The sequence below is a fragment of the Kryptolebias marmoratus genome, linkage group LG9 (genome assembly GCF_001649575.2).
Source record: "Kryptolebias marmoratus isolate JLee-2015 linkage group LG9, ASM164957v2, whole genome shotgun sequence".
NCBI lineage: Eukaryota > Metazoa > Chordata > Actinopteri > Cyprinodontiformes > Rivulidae > Kryptolebias > Kryptolebias marmoratus.
Window position 1 is genome coordinate 28,766,619 of NC_051438.1, and position 25,439 is coordinate 28,792,057.

A 25,439-nucleotide genomic window follows, 5' to 3' on the forward strand; every position below is an offset into this window, starting at 1 on the left:
ATTTTCTCTATCATTTTTCTAAAATTTGTGCAAAGCCAGGGCACTTCAGTGAAGACTTCCATAAAATAAAAAAAAGCACTCAGAGGGATCATGCCCACTGAGGGTTGGAAGTTAGGAAATGTTGTACTTCACATGCAGGTGTAAATCTTTGACAAGCATTAAATAAATGCAAGAGGTTTTAATGTTTTGTTTTTATAACTGGGACAAACCCACACACATTAATACTTGGTATGAACCATAATAAGATTCAATAACCCAAACACTCCAGCAAAACTGAAATAAATTATCCAATATTACATATTTTTCTTAGTCTCTAAGAAAATATATAGTTTTGTATACATTTGTCAGGACTCCAGTGCTTTTCAGATGCCGGCCCCCCTTTCCACTAAGCATTTAATTGCAGGGTGAGCAGCGGAGGGCGGTCTCTGGGCGGTGCCGGTGCCACCGGTGCTCTGGATCAGCTGATTCTCCTGACAGCTGATTACGTTTGACGTTTGACGGAACCAGTATCTTTGTGAGTCTGTTGAATGTCGTACAGTGACAAGGTTGGCTCACATGCTATAATTTACTTTATTTTCTTACATAAATGCTATTCTAATTATGTTTTTATACCTGTGCCTCCTTACAGAATCATCTGCAGGAAGTGCCTGTTCTCTATAAGGATTCCTCCTGACTCTGAATTCAGAAGAAGAAATCAACTCTGCCTGCTTTCTCAGCCTGCCCCCTCTCTCACAGCTCACCTGGAAATGAAACCATTAATCTGTCCACGGTCCGAAACTCCTCTTCTCCAAACTTCACTTCCTGGAGTCCTGGTCAGACGCCCCAGAACTTGAAATAAACAAAACTTCAAGTAAGAACTGAAGTCTAACTCTCAGGATTTCCTAATACTTAATCATTCAGCTCTATTTCTGTTCTTTCCCCACATACTTGCCAGATCCACTTCCTTCCCCTGTCACAATAAAAGCATCACATTTTGACTGCAGCTTCCTGTTCAGTTCTTTTTAGAACTCTGCAGAACTGAACTCTGGGTTTAAAAAAATCTCTACATATATGACAAAACTATCAAATTAAAATATATAGTTTAATCCTTAAAGTTAACTTTAAACAATTTAAGTCACTTCTCTGCCTCTGAGAACCATGAAATAAAAACATTTGTTAATTTAAGCTTTTCTTTGTATAGTGGGAATCTGCCTTTTCTCATGTTTATAAAGGCATGTGATGAAAATGTTGCTGCAATCAGCAAACTGTTCAATGATGTCAGACAAAAACACATTTACTGTTTTTCACAGCAGATCACAATGTTAAAGTGTCCCGTTCTCTTTCTCAAACAAGCTTCTGTCGAACCAGTTTAATAAAAAACGCTTTTTAAAACCAGGTTTAAATTCCCTCTGAACTGTCTGCAATACAAACAAACATGCTTGTCTAAATTCAGTCCCATGCATCTAACCTCTGTGTCACAATAAGTCTTTTTTTCTGTGAATAAAAAATGGAGAACTAAGACTCAGGAGGGCCTGTTTTAGTTGTTCTGTATTTTCTGTTGGTGCATTCTTCACCATTCTGACATTTATGAAAAATAAATAGGGCAGAGCTCTGTGCTTGACTCCAGGCCTCTTTAAGCATCTGAATAAACTAAAAGGACTGAAAATAGGCCAAAATAAAATAGAATCAGATTCTTGTTTTTACATTAATCATTTAATTTTTTCCATTTGTGTTTTTGTATTCTGTTTAAAGATGAAAAAATAACATTAACATTATTGGAATTCTTGCTTTTTGTTTGTTTGTTTGTTTGTTTGTTTGGTGATGTTTTTTTTTATTTCATTTTATTTTATTACTTTATTGTTTTAAATATGGCATGGACTATTTGTTGTCTTGAATAAAGTTTACATATATTAATATCTAAAAACTGCTGATGTATTTCAGTACTCTGCTTTAATTTTACTGTTTATAAAGTTGACTTTTAAAAAGAAATACGATTTTTTTAGTGTTTTACCGCTGTGTAAGTTTCTGTTAAAGGATAAATTCAGAGATGAGGACAGCAGTTTAGCCACGGCTAATCGTCCTGCATGTTTTATTGCCAAGCAAATAAAAGTTCACCTTAAAGAAGACTTTACAGGATATTCTGTCTATTTTAAAGTGGGTTGCAGAGAGCGTTTTGGCTGACTTTTGTTCAGGTAAATATATTTTACATTTGCGTGTGAAGGTCTGTAAACTGCTATAAATTTCCTAAAACAGAACTTGTTTTAAAAACAATCCACTTTTGGATTTACCTGCATTCAGATTAACTGTAAACTCATTAATATTTTCAGAATAAACTCTATTTCTTTAATTTAAGGCTTTTCAAAAACCTTTCTTAAACTAGTAAGACATAAATTCTTTGTAACCTTTCCAAAAAAACAAACTTCAAAGTGGCTGGAATTTCCCCTAAAATAGGCACTTGTTCAAAGAATCTTTCAGAACTTGCACAAAACTATAAATTAATTTTTAATTTTTGAGTGGTTTTGCAGATTTTTTAAATCTCGATATTTAACTGAAACCATTTTATCTGTTCCCCCCTAAATGCTCCATATTTCCTCACTCAGCTTCCATCTTTCTGCTCTGCTTGGCTTCTGGTCTAATGTTAGAAACTTGTTAAAATCAGAAGTGAATCTGTGCTCTGCTCCCCGGGGTGAGCATCTCCTCAGAAATGGAGTGGGGTAAATGGATTGTCACTCAGCTCACATAGCTGCGCAACACTCAGTATGTGACTAAAGCAAACTGTTCTCAGAAGTGATTTTATGAGCCATGTCAGACTCTCATATCGCCAACAAAAGTCCGTGACCTTTACAGAAAGGTTGTGCTCTTCTTATCAGCTAGTTTAGGCCATTTCAGGTAGTAAACTAAATGCATAATAAAGTCTAAATTTAACCTCAGTCGAAAAGCTTCAGCTAAATGAGAAAAAATGCAAATGTGAGCAAGCAGACTGAGGCTGCAGCAAAATGGAAACAAGTGTTTGTGCATTTGTGTGTTTTGGAAATGAGACAGAAAAGATCAGAAGCAGCCGTCTGGTTTGTTCATCAGTGTTTGTGCTACAAACTAATTCAAACATCAAAATGAGACAAATATGTAACCCCTTTTGTATTTTGACTGACTTCATCAGCATAACTTGATAAATGAGGCAGGATTTCACTATATGTTTGTTACACAGAAAAACTTTAAACTCAGAAGCTAATATGTTTTTTTTAAGTGAAAATAAGTCATTAAGTAGTAATGAACATACAAATGAGCCTCAACCTGCAGCTCTTAATATATATTATAGGAAACACAGGCCTGCTGTGCTTCGTAGACAACTTCCTCAACAATTCATTGCACTTCCAGCTGCAAGAGCCAAACATTTTACACTAAAAGTTCCCGTGTGAGCTGCAGCTGGAAAAAATAAAATGAATAAAAAAATAAACTGAAAAGACCTCTGGACCTAATTGTCTCAGGTGCTCGTGTGGAAAAGCACCAGAAGCGATCTGAAAGGAAGTATTTGTTGTTCACTTTAAAAGCTTGGACTTTTAAAGCACTTCTCATCTGAATTGAAAAAGCTTTTCAGATGACAAATAAAATGTCTTTAACCAAGAGAATAAAGTCCTTATGCTTGTTGCTGTAAAAAGGTACAGTTTCTCACTGGACTGCAACTCTTGGAGACTAGATTCAAACTTGACTCAATAATTTGGGAAAATTACAAGAAATTAGCTTCTTTTTCTGTCAAACTCGACAAAGTGACCAGCGAGCTGAGTGGCAATGTTTTGAGTGTCCAGTTTTTGAAAATGATGGCCTATTTATGTGTGGACATCATGCAAAACTGTATTCTTGGTCGAGATCATTTCATTGTCCACCTTGGCCTCTTTTCTTCCCACCTTCTTGCATCAAGTTATTAAAACTTTCTGTTTTAAGACCAAAACTTAAAGATTAAACAACATATTACCAGAACAGAACTACCACCAACCCTCCTACATCCTTAGTAAATGTCTAACTTCTTTGTTGAACTTTTCATTAAATCCAGGAAAAGAAAACTGATGAGTTTTTCAGACACAAACTGCATTTGATCACCTGGAAAAAGGAACAAACCTTCAAAAACATCTTAACTCTTCTGCTCACTATATTTGAAGAGAACAGGACTCAATAAAAATATTTAGAGCAAAACTTCACCTGACTCACTATTTTCTACAAGAGCATTTCCATAAATTCATCTTATAAATACAAATGAACTGATAAAACTTTGGCCAGTGGTCAAACTGAATCCAACACAACAGAGAAAAACTGTTAAGGATGTCATATGAATTTAAAAGAAAATTCCACATGAAACAAAAGTGCAGGAAGTCCAAACACCTGAGAAATCTTGTTGTGTGCGTTTCAGCTTGAAGACGTGTCTGACTCTTATTGGAGGTGAAGGCACACTCCACCAGCCTGCAGCCTGCATGCATGTATAAATAATAAGCTGCTATATTTGCTTTCTCACAGTTTAGGAACTCAGCTCATGCTCTTATCTGGAGCAACTTGGAAAAAATGCCAGCGAAATGAATTTAAACATAAAGAGATATTACCAAGAAGAGAAAAGCAAAGCGAGCAAAGGTCAAAGTCAACCAAGTCTAGAGCTATAAACCCAAAAGGGATGCAGGATGATGAAAAGTTAAATTAAAAAGACTGCAAAACATCTGAACTCTAAACAGTTCCTACAGTTTAAAAAATAGCCTTTTATTTTCATTATAAACACAATATTTTTATAACTTTGCTGCAAAATAAATTTTATTTAAAAAGAAAATCCTGACAACATTTCATATAGTGATCTAATTTATTTAGTTCTGTCAGAATTGTAAGGAAAGAACATAACTGCAGATAAATCTTCACACACAGAGAATCAGCGATGCGAGGCAGGAATCAGAAACATTCAGACAAAGTGAAGCTTAAATAAACAGCAGAATCAAACTGTTGGCTGGTCTGCTTAATGACCACTCAGGAGAAGCAGAAATCCACTAATCATAACAAACTACAGTCAGCACTGAGGGTTCCTCTGAAACTGAAACCAAAATGAAGTTTGTCTCTAAACCAAGAAAAAACTCAACTGCTGTTATAGAGAACTGGTTGAGCTTTTCTCCAAATGAGACAACATTACAGTCTCCATCATCGGTATCATCACAAATAAAGATGTTATAATTAAAATCATTCATCCATCCATTTTCTTCGCCTGCCTGCCCACGCATGGTCATGGAGCTCCAGGAGTCACTGTGAGAGGGGTGGGGACACCCTGGACAGGTCTCCAGTCCATGACACGGACACATATGCCCCTTTTACACTGGCCCTAATTCAGAAGTCCGGCTCTACTCCGCTCTACTCGGCTCGGCTCGACAATGAATGCATCCTGTTCACTCCGGCCAGTTTGGTTGGTAGCAGAGGAACGCCTCCTCGTGTTGCGGGGGGCGGGGCCGCGGCGCGGGGGAGGTGCGCTACAGAAACTTACTGCAAGTTGTGTAAACAATGAAAGCGCTGTGGACAACGTCAGCCCTGTGTTGTTGCTGTTTTTTAAACTTATGGGGATTCTCCTGAGACTTCAGGAAGAGAGGTGCAGTGGAAGAAACGCTCTGGATGCCGCTATTGTTGCGCGGAGTAGGACAGCTGTTATCTGCCGGAGATTTCAGGCTTTACAGCGCCTTCAGCTGGGGGACAGACGGCAGAGACGTTGCAGGGTAAGCTAACGCTGTTGTTTATATTTCTACTGTTCGCTCTTTATGCTTGCATCTGGTCACACCCACGACCAATGAGTGAACAGGAGCTAAGCTTGCGCCGCCCACGAAGCAGGGCCGGCCCGGCTGGCCCTACTATAAAGCAGGTACCAAATAAGCAGGGCCGGCCTCGAAAAAATGCCAGTGGAAACGCTCGCAAAGCAAGCCGAGTTGAGTGGAGCCGGGACCTTTAGAGCCCGTGGAAAAGGGGCAATAGAGACAAACCAGACAAGCATTCAGGCTCTCACTCACAGCTGGGGACAACTTAGAGTCATCAAATATCTGAATGTGTTTTTGGTCTGTGCGAGGAAACCATGTGTGCACAGGTTGGATGTCAAAAATGTTCAACTGTCAACTACATAGATCTCTGAGCTCCTGCCAGACAGAAAATGACATAAAGATCCAATTTAAAGCTCCCAGTTAAAACTGATAAGATGCATCCATGAGGAAAAACATTCATATACATATATTTGGAACATACTTCTTAAGAACCATTTATTTTTTGCATGTTGCATAAGAAATGCTTCTAATTCAGTATAAGATGTGACAAGTTATAACCATCTCCAGCAGTCTGAACTGTTACAAATGTAAACAAAGATCGTGCTCCTCATAATAAAGATGTTTATTCTTTCATTGCTTCATGGCAACAATCAAAGGTGGGTGTTGTACCATAATAGACCAGTAAGTGGTGGAAAAAAAAGTTTGTAATCACCTAAATCAGATGTAATAATGTGTGAACTATTTAATTTACTGTAATAACGACTGTGACAAGAGGAAGCTTGGGTGTGGAATTGTTAAATATGTTTTGTAGTGATGAAAATGAGACAATTAGACAGTCTGAATGATCATTATGATAGAGTAGTATTGACAGTTTGCATTGATCCCACTCCCACAGATAACAGCTGTGTGGCTGCCAGACGAAACAAACAATTTCAACATAAACCATAGAATTAAACAGATGTTACAAAGCATTTAGCTTCAAATTTGAAAGGGTTATTTGTCAGAAGGATCAGTGTCAGATTAAAGAGGTCAGACCGTCCTTTAACTGGTTTGTAAATGTAATATAAATTCATAAATTTATACATACATCGATAGATCTGTTGATCAATTTAACACGTTTATCAGTTCAAGTTTTGCCATTAAAAGAGAAAACTGCTGCTGATACGACAAAACTGGAAGATCATCAAAATACAAAATAAAATTAAATAACATCTGTCTTTCATTTTAGAGAGACAGATGTTACTGTCAGGATGAATTTTTTAAAAAGCTGTTCAGGGATTATCTTTGAAAACAAAATGTTAACTTTAAATAGAGGTATGAAGAAAAATAGGTTGGGGGGAGGGGGGGGAGGGGGGGGAGCCCCAACCATGCTAGTTCACATTTTTTAAGGTCTGACTTTATGTCTGCGACATGTTTCAGGCATCAATCTTGTGTTGAATGTTTTTTCTGTCCTGACAGCAGAGACAGACTTGGGTGCACCGACATCACAGTGAGCAGCGAGCAGCGAGTAGCTCCACTCACGCCTCAGAACGAGATTTTAACCCTTTTATGCTTCGGACTGGTTTCATATTTCTAACTGGGCTCTGACAGCTGGTGAAATGCTTCTGGTCTGTGTGGACCTGAGATATGATGAAGACAAGAGGCCAGTCTGAGACATGTCCTCACAGAGAGCAGAGCCGTGCACACACACCCAAACACTGAACACCTGAACAATAACACACACAACTGAAGACAACCGCTTACCGAATCCAAACCCATCAATTCATTCCAACAAATATTCTTTCTGAACGAAAAGGTCTCTGTGTTTATAAGTTCTTGATAAAACATTAAAAACAAATACAGATCATCTCTCCTTGTCCTGATACTTCTCCACTTTCTCACATCCCTTTTTCTCCACATTTTCCTTCTCAGCCTTCCATCTCATTGGCTCCCACAACTAAAACAATAAAAACAAACATATACAAAGTAATACAAGCTACTTCTGTTATTTTTTATAAAACTTTACTACATCCCCCAGCTGGTTTCTCAGCAGCTCTTACTGTGAAAGTTACAGTGTGTGTTCTCAGTGTGAGTCTTTCTTTCTTTCTTATTTCCTTAATTTCCCTTCTCTGAAACCTGGATGATGTAAATTCTATGATCTACAAACTTTGTTTTTTCAGCAACGTCACCCATCATGACAATCATTCTCTGAGTTCACAAACATGTTTTACTTTTTTACTTTGCATCAGACTGTCTTTAAAACATCATTGTTTACCTGCACTGACAGCTGGTTTGTTTTTGCTTTAAATGAACAAATAATTGAACTGTTTTGAACAAATTGTATAGAAAGCTGAAACATTGCCATTAAAGCAGAACTTTCTGCTCTATTCTGCGATTATTTATGAATAATCTCTTAAAATATTAAATACAAGGTAATCTTTAACACATGTATATACCAACATATTTACTTTGCAAAATAAACTAAATATTGTATATATATAACCCACGTAAACACCTTACCAAAGCCTTTATGAAAACTTTTGTGTAACTTTTTTAAATCGAGTCATGACTCTTCTGCACATATTTATGTGTCTATATTTGACCAAAATGGGAGGATATGAGTCTGTTTAATTGTGTGATTCATTTCAAATCCAAATAGTTTCTGGATGAAGGATGTAAGTCTCTAATTTTGTTCCTTTTAGCAGAGGCAAATACACCAAGCTGACCTCCAACAATAAAAGGCTAAAACTCAGCCAGTTTTACAGATATTAACCTAAAATTTAGTAGTTGTAGCAACGAACAAACACTCAAAGCACTAACAGATCATACAAGCTGTCACAGGCGATAATGCATGATGTTATTCTCAAGGATTCTCAACATAAGATGATTTTATTCTAAAACTCTGGCCTAAAAGGCAGCGGGCGATATGCATTCCTAAAAGGAATGCTAGGCCTTTAACTTTAATAGTACTTTAGCACAAAATGCTGCCTCTCCTTGTAATTCTAAAAAAATACTAAATAACATCAAGCTGGGAACACATTGAGCTTTTTGGGTTTATTTTTTTATTTATCCCACTTTTTACAACTTTCAAAGTATTGTTAGATGTTTGTTTTTTGTGCTTTCTGCAGACTGAGTTGGATTCATAATCAGCTCATTAAAACAAACAAGAATTCCATCATGTGGAAGATACTTTTTATGGATCTGTTGTTTCAAACTTCATTTTAATGCTTAGATCTAAATATGTTGATTAAACCAAAAAGAGAGGGAAATAGAAAAGTAAAAAAACATCTAAAACATAATAAAGCAAAACAACAACAGCCCCCTGAAGTGACATGTTGTTCCATCTCTTTCACTTTTCATTTGTGTAATTTCCATGATCACAACCCGGATCATTCAGGGCGTTTGAACAGATGGTCTGGCATCAGGCAGTAATCCAAAATAATACATGCGCCAAATATTACAGCACTTATACTATTTTTATCATTTGGATAATATAATCCCTGAATGTATACAGTATTACTGAATACATTTTTGCATTATTTAGAAAAATAAAAGCTCATCTCTGTTGGAGTTTGCCACACAGAGGGCATCTGGCTTTCTAGATATCTTGCAGTGTTGCATATATCCTCCCACACAGGTCTGCAAATGGAAATTTTATTGCTTCAAATCTATTTTTTGAACCTTTCGCTCACAGAGCTACAGTGATTATGTATGATCATAAGTGCTTCCATGCAGATTAATGTTGTGCATGAAATTCTTCCTGTGTAGAGACAGAGCAATGATCTGCTTCATATGGCTTTCAGCCGCACTGAGGCCTCAAAAATAATAAAACAAAGCACATTTCTCTGCAGAACTTTCCTCTCTTATTGCCCATCATATCTGGAGGAGCTCTGATTCCGATTTGTGATATCAGAGGTTGACTGCAGCTCGTCGACGGTGCGTTCAGGGACTGATCTGACAACCAGTGAATGGAGCTAATTACTTCTATTCAGCAGCTCAGATGCAGACAACAATGGACCAGAAAGTTTTTAACATTTTAACTCTGCTAAACAAAAATGCTAATCACATCTTCTGCATATAAACTTTTTGTATGCAGAAGTGAGGATATTTGTTTCCTTATGCAGAAAAGAACGGCTGAAGCAAAAAAACCAAGGCGATAACTGCTGACCCACTTTGGAAATCAGAAAAACTAGTTTTACAAAAAAGAAACATCTCAGACAATATGTCCAATACAAGATATTTGCATGTAAAAATTAGGTATTTTTCTTAAAATATTAGTTAATTAAAGGTCTAGCATTCCTTTCTTCTTCTTTAAGTTTCTCCATTCCTGTCCGACCTTATTAGTCGTGCGTTTAAATCCTTTTAATGAACTGTTTGAGTTCTTTGGACCATTTCCTGTATTTTAGGCTATTTTGTGGTTTTTGTTCTGAATCCCAGAGAGTGCTTAGAGTGTGAATGTGCTGTGTCCGCAATTACAACCCGAGATAATAATCATAAAAACTAAAGTGGAAGCAACACTGAATAACACCGATCAGATAAAACAAATGATGTGTGAGGATGGGAGGAAATTTAATGCATCGTTACTGATGCTGATCTTTAAAATGAAGGTATTTTAAGTTTGTTTTTCAATGGAAATATTAACCATTATTTATATCAGTCAATTTGCTATAATTTTATTTTAAGATGCTGACAGCAGGAGACAGTGTAGAGAGGAACAGTAGTAGTCAGATTAACTTTTGGATCTGTATCTACTCTCACCTTACATCACTAACTCTACAAGAGACGTGTCTTAATGAATTAAAATACTGTTTTTTTTATTGAAAGTTTACTATGAGAAAGTTTTGAATTTAATGCCCAAGAGATACATATGTGCACATCATGCAAACATTAAAAATAAATTTGCAACTGGTTGAAACACAGAAGCCTGGAGAAAGGAAGTCCAATCATTCCCAAACTGCTTTTGAGCCTGAATCAGACTCATTTCTCTGAGACGTGCAGCGCCCCTGACAGACTGTGACCCTGGATGGGGATGTCTCTGCAGCCTTCTCACCTCCCTGGTGAGACACATTATTGTTCTGCCATGAGCAACCACCTTTCACCAGCGACCCGCTTGCAGCCCAAGGAAAAAACCTCGCTGCCGAAGATGGGAGTGATAATAACGGTCACTCAGACGGAGGCTCGCCTCGGAGAGGACTTTCACAGTGGTTAACACAAAAGTGTTCAGAGCAAAAGGACATTTTTAGCTTTTTTTTTCTGAAATTAATTGTTATTTCTGTGCCAAAATCAACTGTCCTGAAATATTACCAGAACTTTACTGTTCTGGGGTCTTCAACTTGTCCAGATAGAAATAATCAAAGCAACTGAAGAAACTTTTACAATCTTTGTGGAGAAAAACTGTAATTCACTGTAAAACAATAAATCATCCAGTTAAAAACCTTCTTTAAAAGGTTTACTGTCCCATAAAATGTTTAGATAAAACATATGAGAGATACAGTATGTATTTCCCCACATTCAGGTAACATTTAAAGGGATAGTTCAGCTTTTTTGGAAGGGGGGGGGTATATCAGGTAATTATGAGGAGTCAGTATCAAACCTGCCGTAAACAACAGAGCAATCAGAGCAAACAAAGAAGGAAATCTCAAAAGGGAGAGAAAGAACACTAGTCAGTCCATTCAGGAGAGAATTCTGCCATCTGAATAACTTAAACCTCAAACTTTAACATTAAAACCAACAATCTTGTGGAATTTTGCACTGGAGTCTTTAATTGAATGCATTCTGCAATAAATAGTTAGTTGGACTGGATTTACTAAACATTTACAGCAACACACATTCGCCACCACAGTGAAAAGAACCATCTGATGCAAAATGACCATTGTGTAAAAAATGACAACAAATGCTGAAGCTGATTGCTCCAATTGCTGCCTACTGCAGTTAACATACTGACTGCTCAAAGGCCATCCAACGAGGCAAAAAAGTTGAATGGTTCCTTCACATGTTACCTGAAGTGGCTGCTATGAAACACCACATTGAAACTTATGGGATTCAAATAATCAAATAATGTTTTCAAATCTGATCCTAGGATCCTTTACAGCTTCATGGCCGGAGCCTTGGTGAGGAGCAACCACAGCTTGTTTTGTTCTTCTTCCACAAGGAAAAGAGAAAAAAATGAGAAACACGACAAGGTATTTAGTCATAAAGAGCTTCAACTGATCTGCAGAGAAGTGAGCATTTCTCTTTAAATCCAACAGAAACCTTAATGTCTTAAATAATAATAAATCAAATAATTAAATGTTATTTTTATTAAATAATAATAAAAATCAGTTCTGCTTTAAAGCAATAATCTAACATCATCATCATGACATCCCTGTGATGCGGGCTCTGACTGTTGCGCCATGCAAAGTGCTGAGCGTGCAGGTTGTCAAAGTGCGGACGATGCAGTTGATTGTGATTTAATGCAAATAATGAAACTGAACGGTTCTAAACACAGTTCAGTCAGTCACCCTGCTGGGTGCTGCAGCAGAGGAAAGGCAGAGCGACAGTAAAAAGATGTGAATGCATGAGATAGAAAAGGCACTATTGATCTTTTGCAGATACCCTTTTATGTCTGTGAGTGAGTCACCGTGTGTGTGTGTGTGTGTGTGTGTGTGTGTGTGTGTGCTCAGAAGATTCAGCCATTGACCCAATCCTACAGACTCCTTTAAGCTGCAGATTTTCTGTGCATGTATTACTAATGCATGGACTTATATGTTTCCTTTTTAAAAAGATATATTATGATTATTGCATCGAAACAGGAACATTTGGTAGAAGATTTCCAGGAATGTAGGTCAATGTGATGACCTCTGATGTAATGTAAACAGAGGTGGGTGTGTGTGAGCGTCATGTCACACCGAGGGATTAAGATTATACCTTTAAGATTATTATAGCTTTAAAACTCCTGCAGTTTTGTTTGTTTACAATCTGTCCTCTGTTTTCTTTAAAACAAAATAAAGTCAAAAACAGATCATCAAGAAATTATCCTATGGAATATATCTGTGTTGTTATTGGTTCTTTGATTGTTTTGAACCAGTGTATGCTGTAGCCTCTTCCCTGAGTGACAGCTACGTTTGTCTTGTCTATACTGTGTGTGTTTTTTTAAAGGTCAACAAATAAAGCTCCGAGGCAAATTAAAAATTTAAAAGTACAGGAGATGGAAACATTGCCTTCCACTCCTTCTCATAACCAACTAACATGATCTGAATAAAAACAGAAAACAAGACGACTTGTCATCTAACCACACATGGGTGGAAAATAAAAACTTGTTTTCACACTGCAGATGATCTTTTTTTTTATTTTTTCATCTTTTTGTTCCAGCAGGGCCGCATGTGAAACTGCAAATGTTCACTCAGCTAGTTACCCAGTAATAACTGTAAATGAGGGAGTGAATACGGCAGGTAATCCTCCGGAGCATTTACAGCAAGCGAGAGTACGTCCTGATATTTGCAACCTGGACTTTATCTGCCTTTCAGCTCATTTATTGGCATCGTGGGTTCATCTGTCACCTGGACATCAACAAAAAGAGAGCGCAGTCCCCACTTTCTAAATTACGTTAAATAAAACACTTTGCAGGATATATTTTTGTATCATATCTTGTCTCCTTTGGTACTTCAGAGTACATATTTGTATGTATTAACACTTTTGTGATGATGTTTATACCTTATTCTTTTCTACGCATGTCTGAATATGACCAGAAAACTCCTGTGCTGTCAAATGTATGTGTAAAGGAATGACTGCAGAAAAAGTCTTTATTTAACCCCAAAAACAAGGTGTGGAGAAATATTCTGCTAACATGATGCCCAAATCAAATGCCTTGTTTCAATCTGTTAAACATTAACAAAGGTTAAGTGTTCAGATCGCAAAGCATTCTGGGGAAACTGATCTCAATTGTTGGAAAATCTATTTAGGAAAACAATAATTTATTTAGTTAAATGTAGAGCCTTCATTGTTTTTATATTAGTTAAGATAAGCTCGTTAGTGTTAATATAATTGATGATGAGGGAAACATCTACGTTAACATATCAGAGCCATCTTATCAAAACCAGTTCTCAGTACAGAAGTCCGATTGATCCCTGAAAACATGGAAAATATGTCTGACATAAGAGGGTGAATTAAAGTTTTACTCTGTTATCAAAAGACTCTTTAACTGGTAAAAATGCCTTTGTTTTTTATGAACCAGTAAAAACTCCAGACTTGCATTTTGGCTTACATGCCTTCTTCAGGAAGTCAAAGCATAAATTCCTAAAACAGGGAATCTGTCTGACTTACAGGGTGAATTAAAGTTTAATTAAAGTTAAATTAAATCTTAATTTAAGGTTGAACACAGACAAAAACAAATACAAAAAATGTTCTCTTCCATAACTTTCCCTCTGAGCCTTTTACCATCCTGGCTCTGCTGGCACTTTATTGTGCTGGTTAGCATTTATTTAGAAAAATCAACAATATGAAGACAGATTATCTGCTTACAAAAGAAGTCTGAAGGAGAAAATTTACTGAAGCCAGTAAAACACAACGCACAACAGAAAAATATACAGTCTTTTATATTAAATATAAGGATTTAGGGTTTCTGTAGTGTGTTTCTTTCTGTATTTGTTTTTCAGCATGTTTTCTGTTTTTTACATCAGAATGTTAATTTCTGTCAGTGTTTTTCTGCTTTCCTGCTCATTGTTTCCTTCAGCCTGTAAAGCCTGTCTCACACCTGTCAGCCATCTGTAATCATCTCACCTGCTCTCACCTGCCAATCATCGTTCCCAGCACGAGCGCCCTGGTTTTACCCAGTCTTTGTTTTATTTGTGCATGTCAATCTCCTCAATCTCCTGCTCAGAACAGCAGAGGTAAACACTGCCTTTTAGTGTAAAACTATGATCACTCGAGCTTTAACTGTGCATTAAAGGCCACCGCAGCTGTTTACAACTTGTTTCATATTCTATTACTGTGCAGATCCATCAGGATAAACGTGAGCAGCTGATCCTGTCCACCGAGGCTGCAAGACATCGACCAAAGCAGAGTCATTGATTTACAAATTTTACAAAGGTGTTGGTCATTTAGATCCATTAGAATATGAGGACATATTATAACGTTATGAGAATCTCCTCCTGCAGAAGCAAGTGTTCATGAGCGTCGTCACAGACCTGCGTTTAAGTCGGTGTCTCTTGCTATCTGGGTGTTAAAAATGAAGTGAGGAGGGCGTAAACGGCCGCTGCGTTCCCCTCTGTGGAAAGAACATGTAGAGTATGATGTTTCTCTTCAATGAAACAAGTTGATGCAGGATTAAAAACTCTAAAATAGCACTATTTATTAATTTAAATCCTCCGTGTGGCAACAGAGTGAAGGTTAAGCCTTCAGAGCAAAATTAAAACCGCCAGGCTTCATCGGTTGAGTCACATATTGATTCCTGGACTGTTTGATTCACGTTTTATTGGCAGAGCAGATGCATTTTCTATAACCGCTAGTGTTGATTTAATTTTGAAAATCTAAATCAGATAATATATGACTTACAGTATTATCACTGTAGGATTGTTAAAGGTACTAAATGCAGAAAAGAAAAAGGTTATCGTGTATTTTGACTGAGTTAGTTTTCTACATATCCTGACATGGAATTCTGAAATGACTCAAATAAATCTCCATAAAACTACGTGGAAGTTTGAGTCCCATGATTGGCCTACATTAGGCCGGCTGCAGTCTGGGTAGGTGAACAAATGTGGTGAAACTGGACAAGCATAGAATCTCAAAGACGTTTAGGTGTAAATTTAAGAGTCAATCTGCTGCTAAATGCAAAGAAAAGAGAAAGAACGAGTCAAAGATGCAGATTAGTGAGCTGAAGTGGGGATATTTCTATGATTTGGTTTAAAATTCTGTGGGCCAAAACATGCATTCGATCATTTTAAACAGAAAGAAAAAAAAACATTTTTAGTTGTTGAATTGCTAAAAAAAGTCCTGCATAATCTTATGCTGTTTCCATCTAAACTTCATTTGAAAACTCAAGTGGAGTTACCAAAGTTTATTGTTCTGCTGTCAGTGGGGAAAGTGTTTTTTGTAGTAAAGTTAGAAAAGGTCAATTACTTTTTTATCGCTTGCAGCCAACAGGCGGATGTGGACAAAAATGTTTTTGTCTGTGCATGTGTGCGCGAGCGTGTGCATCTGTGGGTTTCCAAACTATCTCACGAACCACTGGACAAATTTTATTAAAACTTGCAAAAAAATAATTGGAGTCAGCCTGCTTCAAGATGGCTGCCACAGCCAACTACCCTTAAAACTACAACTCGGTCAATTTTACACCAGATGCCCATCCTGACAACCTGGGCTCCAACCTGCAGCTTAGAAAACACAAAAATGATTGTAGCTCAGTCAGTTAATTCATGGTGTGGTAGTAGCTGAGAGTCATCCACAGCACGTACTCTGAGCATGAGATCCTTCACATAACATTTCTTTCAAGGATTGACTAAAACAGCTGCAACTTTTTTATTTCTCAATATGAAATTATCTCACTTTAAATCTCTGGCATTAAATAAAGCAAATTAAAAACGCATTCTTTGAAAGAATGCTCAGCTTTTTATTTATATATTTATGTATTTTATTTTTTACAGTGTATTCAGAGCATTGGTACACTGTCAATAATGAACTTTCTCTGACCTGTTTTACTCTAAATGGATTCCAAGATGTTTAAAATAAAATCTCTCAAATGACCACATCATGAAAACAAATTTGACTTTTTTTCTGAGTGGCTCCCAAAGTAAAAGACAAATGTGACAAAAGCCGTGGCTGAATATCAAACCTTATCTTTTTTTTGTTACACATATGTTTTAGTTCATTGTTTATTAATTTTACACTGCAGAGAGCAAATTTGAGAACTTTGCACTAACACAACCGAATGACACAAACACACACTCAGATATTCAACTACATACACACAAAAGTTTCCATAAATGCCACAATATAACCCGAGCTTCACTGTAAATTACCGTTATAAAAGGCAGTATAATCAGAGGCACATCTGAGGCAGAGCTGCTAAATGTTGAACTGTGGGAGGAGAGTTTCACAGCATACATTTCTTAGATTTCTCATTTATCAGCTTGAACACTTGGAGTTATGATTTGCAAGCAGCAGAGAAGAAAATGGATAAAGTTTAGTTTTCAGAAAGTATCAGATTAAAACAGGAGATAAAATCGGACCAATCTGAGGCGTCTTAGTGCCCACACCTGCAGACCTGTGGCTGCTCTCTGGTTTATCTCCAGTTGTTGTGGGTGAGCTACAGACTGAACTGTAAATTATAAACCTGCGATCCATCAATCAGCAGGAGAGCGTACACAAAGATATGCTGTACCTGAACCTTTGATCGATGATTCTCTGCGTGACCGATCCATAAAGTACCCATAAAAGATGTAACGTAATCACAGCCGTTGGGTGAGTCCACAGAGGAAGAGTTACAGTTCAGGACATGTTACTGAAAGTCTCAGACACCTTTCTTTAATGCCATAAAAAACAGAAGTTAGCTGTGAATTAAATTAACTGCAAATAGCTGCATTTCTGACCTTTTTTTCAAGATTCCAGCATCTAAACATGACAGTGTAGAGGTCTTAAATGAGTGCTCCACACTCTGCGTCATTTCCACAGAGAAAGTCATTTAAGGTCCTTTTTCATTCAGACACCTGCAGTTACAGCATGGTAATCTACAGATGACAACTGACAGAAAACTGTCAATCACAATTCTTTTGCAACAAATCCACTCAGACGAACGACACAAACCACCTAAATACCAATAATCAAAGAAATGACACAGAATTTCCTTCACTTACAGGGTCCTGCAGCTTCGGCAGCCTCCTGCTTCAGCATGTAACATCTGACTGACTGTCCCACCCTGAGCACCTGCAGCTCTCCTTATCAGCAGATCTCTGATCCACATTACAAGGGTGCAACCCTGCCTGGACTCAAATGTGTGGAAAACAGATCCAAATCAAGGCGGGATGGAGCCAGAGCCTCACTTTAAGCCATCTACCCTGAAAGTTTACAAGAAAACTTTGGCAAATACCATCACATCTCTGAAACAGTAAAAACAGAAATATGAATAAAACCCAAATTTAGGTAGTGAAGAAACACAAAAAAGAACACAAATATATTAAAAAATATCAATAATCCTGTTTTTTATTCTTGGCTAACCTGAGTTTATTGTCACGTATTTGGGGATTCCGGGTTCTCCTCACATGTGGGTCAACAACTCAAAATGACAACAGAATCATCAGAATGATTTATATTTGTCTTCAGCTGAGCAGGTATCTAAACCTCACTTAGGTGCAGAGTTTAACCTCTCTGAACACAAACCAGCCTGAAGGAATGAAGTGGCTTTACTCACCATTTCTCTGTGGAGGCGCCGGCTCCTAAAAGCATGTCACGACTCTAAATCTCCATGTGCCAAAATCCCGCTGTTCTCCAGTCCGAGCTCCCAGCGAAACCTGGACAAGAGGGAGAGTAAGAGCCCGGGGACAGCCCGGAGACAGCCAGGGGACAGCCCGGGGACAGCGTGTGACGCGCGGGAGCGCTCGGACGGGTGACAGGCAGGGCGCAGCGGAGGAACGCGTAAAGGCGCCGCGCTGCTTGGGACACCGGGACAGGACGGGGACTGACGGGGACGCTCAGTCCTCGAGGAGCTGGGGGGAGTCCGCAGGTCCGCAGGTCCTTGGAGAGCCCGCTCCGGAGTCCGGATCGAGTGCAGTCATCTGCGGGGATGCTGCGCCGTTCAGCGGACATTAACCCGCTCCGGTCAAGTCCCTCCTCCTTCCTTCAGCCCCGTCTCCGTCAGACTGACGCGCGCGCGCGCTGTCACCAGCTCCCCTTTGACCTTTGTCAGCCTCCTTATCCTGAATGCCCTTGGAATTATGATTCATAACTAAACACTTTGTTCACATGAACCAGTTGTTGTTAGAAAACAGAGACAGGATCAAAGTTGGACTTTTAATTTTAACTACACACACTTCTGTTTAGGCATAACAAAGAAAAGTACACACAAACAATTATATTATTTTACTTGATGTATACATTCAGCATTCACACGATTGTTTGTCTGTTTATAGTCTCCTCCTTACTTGTTTTTTTTCTTTTAATCAGACTTTGCAGACTTTGTGAGATATTAACCATTCAGATATCAAAATGTTCAGCTGTACCTGGAACATTGTGCTATGCCTTTTAGTATTTGTAGCTTTTTACTTTATTTTATTGAGATCTCTTCAGTTCATTCATCAACATTGTTCTCTAAAATCCACTTTGCTTGAATTTTTTTTTCCTTAGCTGTTAGCTGCTGTCTTGCCAATTTGAGAATTTAGCATTTTTTGCCTCAACATACTGAGCAAACCTACCTGACAAGAGTAAAACAAAAACCAAAAATGACTGTCAGTGTGGTTAAAATAAGGTCATATTACCTATATTAATATTTGTATTCAGTTTGAAAGAACTTAAAATACAGAATAGTCCCACAACACTTCAGACTCGAGGATAAATAGAATATAATAGGAGAAAATAGCACCGTCCACCCCCATCCCAAGCCTTATTTGGTAGAGTCCATAATGTCACACATGGTGGAGCAGGGGGCATCCATGTGAAAACACTCACAACAGCACCATCTTAAAGGGCACCCCAGCTAACACCAAAATATCCTAAATGTTTGTGCTGAAACAAATGTATGTGTCAAAGTAGATCCCAGAGGACAAGCACATGTCAGTGGAATATAAAAGCAAATAACAGGACCCCTTGGTTAGAAATGGAAAGAGTTGAAGGTAGTTAAGTTTGGATTTTTTTGGCACAAGGATCAAACCCACTGACCTCAGCAAAGAAAAAAGCTCATAAAAAGTGTAATATCCTAAAAGCAGAAACAGGAAACAGAGATAAATATATTAAAATATATGTTGGAAAAGAAAAGTGTAACAGCTTATTTATCTCCAGGAAGTTTTTGTTTGTTTGTTTAAATTAAAGAAAAAAAGTGTTTTCTTTAGAAACCTAATAAACCACCTCATTGGTTTAGCTTCATCACTTTATTATTCATTAAAAAACTAATCAGAATGATGAAATATGAAATCATTTCTCACAACGAGTGTTGGAGCTCCTGTGTGCCAGGAACTCCTCGTCCGAAGTATTTCTGTGAGACCAGGATGTTCTCACCTGCAAAATTAAACAAGCACCATTCAGCCCAATATCCACTTTTTTTTTTTAATAAGATTTCATTTTTAAAGCTCCTGAAGAGGCGAAGCGATCACTGAGAGAGACTCATCGTATGGGTCAGAAAAAGGTGAACGTCTCCAGCCTCACGTCATAAAAACAACTGATATGCTGCGAATTTCATGACTCATTCGTTCTTTTTTTTCAGGCATCATCCAGATTGTCATCTTTTGCTCATTTCTTTAAACATCATGTTGTTTTATTGTTTGAACTGAACTAATTTTGTTGGACTTCTGTCTGTTTCAGTTTTATTGTTCAGAAGAAATACGAAGCAAAACTATGAATGCAAATTAAGACTAAAATATATTTTGCTTTAAATAAGTTATTTCAAACAGCAATTTTATCTGCCAAGTTAGAGAAACTTAAAAAAAGCTTCAGAACTTTCCTTACAATTACAACCAGATGAACAGTGAAAGAAAAGTGTGAAACAAACTTATAATTTAATGGACAGCCGAATTAACCCAGGAATTACTGCAATCAAAGGCAGCCTTAATGTGTTTTCGTTTGTTTGTTGGTTTTTAAAGTTCGGTGCGATACTTAAGCAATAAAAACTATTAATTAAGAGAAAGGAAGCAATTAAGAGTCTTCTATGAACATCTGAATTACTCTTATTTATAAAAATGAGCACAAAATAATAACTTACCATCTACACAATGAGGCATTTTGAAATGTTGGCAATTAATTGGAGACATTAATGAGAGTGTCTTTGTCTTCCTTCTGTTTGATAAATCAGAAACCTCATGCTGTAACATTTTATTTGATGATATTTGGCTGAAGAAATGCTCTTCACAGTAAATCTCTTTCCATATAAAACTGCAGAAGGAGATATTGACGATATCAAGGCACTCTGTGATAATTTGCTAAACCATCATGAGCGTCATAGAAAAAATCGCCCTGTCAAGTGGAATAATGTGATGCTGCCCACAAAGAGCTGTGATGAAATACAAAAAAATAAAAAGTCAAAGCTAAGAATAGAAGATGCAGAATTAAATCATCTAGAATAGATATTCTGAAGACACGTGACTCTATGCTTCCTAAGTATACAAGATATGCACAAAAAATAAAATAAATAAATAAAAATTATGCTCAACAAAACCCCGAAGTGCTGTCCTCTCAGCCTGAACGCCATGATGTGCATCATAGCAAAGATTTGGCAGCCGAGCTGGAGATTTGGGGATAATATGAAAAGCCCTGCCCACTCCATTGAGCAAATTGAAAATGTCACACATCTCAAGCTACCAGAGAGTAGTAAACTTGGATATGAGCGATGCTGCTTTTGAAATGAGATTCTACAAATCCAACAAATGAATGTACATGAGATTTAGAAAAGAATGTAACAAACCTGCAGTGAGACATTCATCTCCAGTCCATAGGTGGAAATGAGCAGTTTCATACTGTCACGTTGCAAAAGGTGGATTTGCATTAAAAAATATATGTTGGATGTGACTAAAAGCATTTTTGGCTTTGCTGACATGTGATATTTGCAGCAGAAAAAGGATGTCTGAGACAAGAAATGTGAATCATCTTTCTCAGACATGAAGTATGGAGGCGACTTGACAACTGCCTGCAATTACAGGACGTTCTTTTTTTATGAAGATTGACGCCTTAATGTCCCACATTAAATACACTTTCATCATCATCAACAGCAGCAGCATCATCTGTGACATTATATATGTGTGTGTGTGTGTGTGTGTGTGTGTGTGTAACTTAGCCTCACATTCTGTGTGAACAGACCTTAATAAACTTGGATTTTATAAAGTAGGCACCGGACAGCAAAATTGTCTGTTTGTAAAAGTGTTATCTGGGCTGCCAGTACTTTTCTTGGTGAACGGTATTCATGAGGGAGTCTCCTGAATGTCTTTTGACTTTCGGTTTGTTCTCAAGTCACACAGCTCTGTCACTTGAGTTTGGAACGTGTTAAAAAAAAATTGTTGCTGTCTTGGGCATCTCCAACCCATCTCAAGAGTGTCAGAGTTGTGTTCTGACATCTGCAGGCAGCTCTCCTCTGACAGAAATCATCTGAAGCAAATGTCCAGGTCTAAAAGCCACAATGATAATAACTAATAATTATTGAAAACCTGGTCCAAATTAGTCTACACTCATTTCTGAAGTGTTCTCCGGCAGATTAAATCATAAATGTGGGCAGGGTGACTGCTGAAGTGGGAACAAAGCAAGTAGAGGTTGGCGGAGGTCGATGACAAAATAATGTGCATGAACAAGAATAGTTTTGCAAACTGTACACACAAAGATAGACCATTATTTTCAGAAACTGTCTGCTCAAAATGCAGACAATCAAAAGGCTTGATGGTCCGTTTTTTAAATGTTGAGCGTAGTGCGACCTGCTTTGGCCTAATTTGATTCTGCAGTCTCTCGTTGTTTTTGCATACAACTGAGTGTTGCCTTGATGTGGGCAAGACGCTCGTCTGATGTCATTTTTTGGTGACACCCAACACTGAAGGGCATCAAGGTCATGGTTTGCCTAATATTGGGTCTGTGGTTAGTTATAACTGAGCCAGAGAAGGCTTACAAGCCTTAACTGACCACAGCTGCAAGATGTGTCCAGAGAGGCTTCCGGTCTCTGCAGACCTGTTCTCGTTTTCAGGTTTTGTTTAAACTCTGCTCCCTTTAAATGTCAAGATAATGTTTTATAATTATTGTGCTGTTATTTTTATGCAGCTGATGTTCTGTGTTACTTGTCTCTCTTGTTATTGAGACTACCTGTCTAATTAAAAATGAATAAAAAAATAAATAATTGCATCCACTAGATTTTACATTTGGGTACTTTTAGAGTCTGATAAAATCTGTATTGTTAAAAAAAATCTGCTGTCAGTACCCATATTTCTTTCCTGCCCACAAGCCTATTGGAAAAAAAATAAAGCATTTATGTCCAATTATGCTCAATCACTGGCTTGTTCAAACAAAATGATAGCCCTGCAGAACAGCTTAAAATGTGCTCGCAGTGGACCTGATGTCAGGAGCAGAAATCCAGAAAGAATTTGAATGAATAGTTGCAATAATGTGATCTATTAAACACTAGTCTGATTTTTCTTTTTTACTTTAGTTGTAAAAATGTTCATAAATAATGAAAGCATAGTCTTTACTGAAATTCCTGTTGACACAGGTAAAATAAACTAAACAAGAACAAACCATTCTACGTTCACTGCAGTAATAAAAAATATTTTATTGTAATGCAATTGTCTAAGTCTGTGTCCTGCTTTCATACTCCATGTCAGACACAGCAAATCATTTCTGTTTATCTCCTTCTAATCAGCCTAATTGCCCATTATGGAGCTTCTTGAAAAGCATAAAAACAACCTTTGATTGTTTCTGAGTGAGTTAATTTGTTAATTCAATCAAGTGGAGTCTTCATAAACGAGGACTGACGCCTACTTTAAGTTAAAATTAACTCTGATAAGAGGGATTATTTTATTGAGTCTCTTAAAAAGGCTCAGCTTACCAGCATTCTGTCCTATTTTTAACTGGTTACATAATTTTACTTCTTTCATAATGCGGATGACAACATCAGCTGCTGTTTTAGGGAGGAATCTGTGTCTCGGAAACTGAAAAATTAAAAAGTCTCTTTTTAATCCTGAACTGAAAGTGCTGAACACAAACGCTACCTTTTGTCAAAAATAACCATTAGGTGCTTTATTGTCTTAAAGAAACCTTTATTCAGTTTATTCAAACTTCTTTTAAACTGTATGTAGTCTTGTCATTGTGAGAATTACTGTTTACTTTTGTGTTATAGCTTCACAGGCGTACAAACCCTCATCTCGCCACCTCCCTAAAATAACATCATACAGTAAACCACCAAAACACGAGGTGCATTAAAAGTTGGAGGATTGAGGGAAAAGTCGACCCAACTTTCATCTTTCCTGATGTCCACAGATGGCCCTGGACACACCGGATCTGTGAGGTCTGGAGTAATGATCTCCCATCGTGAGCTTTCTTGTCTCACAGTTTTCATCTCTCTCATCTCACAAACTGGTCACACCATTTTATTTTTTCTAACCCAGTTTCATTTCTGTTTATTATGACATCAAATAGGCTATTAATGCTGCATCACACAGATATTTATCAACATAAAAAGGTACAAACGTTGAAATCAAACATTTATTCGGAACTAAATCAAATGTTGAAGTTTGAAAAATTTACTACAGTAGTTTTCCAGATATACTGATATGCAATTATGTAATGCAGGTACGCACTCAACGTAAACAAAGTACTTTTATCTGCTTACTTTTTTTGACAAATCTGAGCAAAATTATCTTCCAATGTGCCAAATTGTCAGACGTCTCAACCTCAATCAGCTCTTCCAAGGACATCAACACTGTTGACCTATTTTCAGTCACTTCTTGGGTTTTCCGTAGTTTTAGAAATTTGGTTCCAAATTTTTATTTTAAGAATACATTAACTGTCAACATGAAAACAAATTTGTTTGTTTATACTTTTTTTTCTGTAGGACTTTGCAGTAGAAAGTTGGGTCCAACAACCTTGAGTTTAAAAGACAACGGCTCTTCTGATGTCAGGACATTTTTGTTTTCAGCTTTTCCTTCATGTTTTGTCAGATTTATTTCAAGCCGTATATCTGTTAACTTTCCAGTTTTGGCCAGACGGTTTTATTTTTTACAGCCCATCTGACTTTTGGCAGCTGCTCACTCCAACAGAAAGGTTTCAACATGCACATAAATTTTGAGCAATATCTTGGATCAAAATTAGGCTAATGTTTTTGATTTCAATAAGCTGTGTTGCAAAATGATAAAATCAAAGGCAAAAAAGGAGAAAAAAAACAAACCTTGAGTAAAATTATTAAAGCAAAACTTGTTGACTTGTATTTGAAGTAGAAATGATCTTACCCTGGTTCACCTTCCAACTAATAGAATGACACGAAGTCCACCAAGCTAAATCTTAGTGCAGGAATTATTGTTTTCTTTATTATAGGAATTTATTTTCAAGGCCATAAAAGCAAATGTTTTTTATCTCTATGTTTGGCTCTAGTTTTATATTGAACTCATCTGGAAACATTAATTCAAACTTTAAAACAATGAGGTTAGAAACTAATGAGAGGCTGTAAAGATTTGTTTTCATGGAACTAGATTGTGGTCGTAATTATTGAAATTAAAAGTTGTTTTTTACTTTTGGTACATATGAATAAATCGGAACACCTTAAATTTAAAGTAAAGAAAAGAAAAGTGTTCCCAAATGAGAGGAATTAGAACTTTTTTAAGACAACGTTTTAACTTTTGTGTCAACTGTGAGAAATGAAGCTTACCAAAATTGCTCCCTTTATATAGATTAATTCTAAACTTTTCAACAGTTAATAGAAAAGTTTCTGCAGCAGGTAAATCGAGACCAAACTTGTAGTAACAATCTTTATAAAGTGGGCTTTTTGAATTAATAAGATGGGAAGCAAAACGTCTATAGTCCAAGTACCAAAGTTAAGACAACCCTGTGGTAATTTCGTCCTTTTGGTGGAAA

General features: G+C 37.2%; 1 protein-coding gene across 2 annotated transcripts in view; it reads right to left on the reverse strand.

Annotated features, from left to right (window-relative positions):
- htr4 (5-hydroxytryptamine receptor 4) overlaps positions 1-18,495 on the reverse strand; it is a 141,198-nt gene extending 122,703 nt beyond the window's left edge. Inside the window, exon 1 of one of the 2 annotated variants that reach the window (XM_037977435.1) lies at positions 18,106-18,495. The gene's annotated coding sequence lies outside the window, so the exon portion shown is untranslated. The remainder of the gene's footprint in view (positions 1-18,105) is intronic. The other variant, XM_017429781.3, reaches the window with a different exon arrangement.
- Positions 18,496-25,439: the final 6,944 nt, after the last annotated feature.